This window comes from Limulus polyphemus, unplaced genomic scaffold (assembly GCF_000517525.1).
Source record: "Limulus polyphemus unplaced genomic scaffold, Limulus_polyphemus-2.1.2 Scaffold6717, whole genome shotgun sequence".
NCBI lineage: Eukaryota > Metazoa > Arthropoda > Merostomata > Xiphosura > Limulidae > Limulus > Limulus polyphemus.
Window position 1 is genome coordinate 6,510 of NW_013672327.1, and position 2,449 is coordinate 8,958.

The following is a 2,449-nucleotide window of genomic DNA, read 5'->3' on the forward strand; positions in this document are numbered from 1 at the left end:
TCTGGCATAATATTTCATGCACTCATAAGTTTCTCGATGGTTTTTAAGAATTCAAAGTATAGAATAATTTAAAAAATAATTAAACCTTTCAAATATAAATCTTAAAACACAAATAATACATAATTAGCTAAAATGTAAAAGTAAAATATAAACGCAATCTAACTGTCTATTAAACGAATACATCTAAGGTGAGAGAAAATTGCCAAGTGCTATGGATACCGCTCTCAACAGACTTTAAAAAGTAAAGAAATTTGTTGTTGATATGAAGTTTTCACTTTAGGAAAGTGAGATATGTGGGATACTGCTCTCAACAGCCTTTAAAAAGTAAAGAAATTTGTTGTTGATATGAAGTTTTCACTTTAGGAAAGTGAGATATGTGGGATACTGCTCTCAACAGCCTTTAAAAAGTAAAGAAATTTGTTGTTGATATGAAGTTTTCACTTTAGGAAAGTGAGATATGTGGTATTTGAATACTTTTATCTTAGTCTAGTTTAACTTTATTTTAAATATACTTCAAATTTAAAATTCACATCTTGATTGCAAGAAATTACACGATGCTCACAATTCTCAGTCACATTAAGTACAAATTCAACAGAATAGGCACATAATGTTAAACATTATAACATACTAAAAGAACCATGCATTCACATGTCTTGCAGATATGACAAATAGCTAAATAACTAAACATATAACATATAGCAATACAAAAGTACCAAATAAAACCCTTTACAGTACATAACATAGAAAATGTAACATAAACTAAAATCCCTTTAAATAAATGTAAAATATACAACATATTGCCAAAAAACTTCAAAGACAAGATAAATGACACTGTACAAAAAAATAAAACCCTAAAAAAACACATTTTTGATTAAATACATAGAAAGCTTAACAATAATATACACAACTAAGGATGAAAAGTTGGGAGACATATAATGCATGTTAACATGTAAAAGAAAAGGAAACATTTACTTGCTGATCATGTAGTATTTTACAATCAATAAAAATTATATACAACAAAGGAAAATTAAGATAAAATAAGGGCATAAATAAAATGAAATCAAAGCAAGTAAAAGGTAAATTTGAAATATTTGCAATAAAATTAAACAAGTGCAAATCATAATATTGTCAAATCCAAGGAAAATGTACAATCGAATCCTTTACAATACTTGTGGTGGGTAGTACACAGATAACTCATTGTGATTAACAACAACCAAGCAAACGAACCATAGTCTTGGAACATTTTCCTAAATAGATAAAGTTAGCAGGTAAATACAACCAGCACTAATACAACAAGCTTCTCCAGTATTGACTGCATCTGAGATTATCATAAATACAGGTCCAAATTTCACAAAAGTGCCCCCAGTTTTTCTTTGCCAAATATGGTCACCTTAAACCAAGAAAAAATCTAATGTAAGTAATTTCAACTAAAAGCCTTCTCCCCTTATAACCGTTAACAGAAACCCAAGTAGACTCAACCTCATTGCTCTTAGCTTGGATATCCTCAACTTGAACAGGCTATAACTCAGATTTTATATATAAAGCCACTCCTCCCCTCTTTTTTAGTACTCTGTCTATATTAAATAACCTATATCAAATAAATTTCTTTCATCAATATTGTATACACTTAGCCAAATTTCGGTTATTGCCATACATTAAAATCCTCTGTTCCAACCAGTGCTCTAAAGTCACCTATTTTATTTCTTATACTTCTAGCATTACAATAATAACAGTTTAGCTTACCATTAAAACTGCCTTTGTACCTTCTTCTCACACTATATTCCTCTCTACATCTTATTTTTTCTTCACTATTTTGGCCCTCTCCACTACCTAATTTTAGTTTTAAAGTTGCCCTTACAGTTGATAGCCTTTGCAAATAAGCCAGCCTCTACTATATTTAAATGTAAACCATTCATTTGAAAAAGCTTTCTGAACTGATCCTGCAAATCCAACCAATTAACTTCTCTTTCTTACCTATTAACCCAAGCCTAACATTTAGCCCTAGTTACCTACTTATAATTTCATTCGCACCTTTAAGTCTTGCATTATACTTGAGAGAATTGAACCGTTATGGCTCTTTTCTTTGAATTTCTTTTTCTAATGTCTTGTACTTAACAATAAGCTCCTCTAACCTTCTCTTCCCTGCATCATTAGCCTCTATGTACACTACAAAAATTACATCACTTTATGATTGTGTATTTGATAATGATGTTGAAAGACTGTGACGTATCTTTCTGTAAGGATGTTTTAACAAAATTTAAATAATACATTTCTTTACGATTGTGTATTTGATAATGATGCTGAAAGAGTTTGGATATCTTTCTGTAAGGGTGATCATTATCAAATACACAATCATAAAGAAATGCACTACAAAAATTATGTTAAAATTATGTTAAAACACCCTTACAGAAAGATATCCAAACTCTTTCAACTTTTTATAGTACATTTC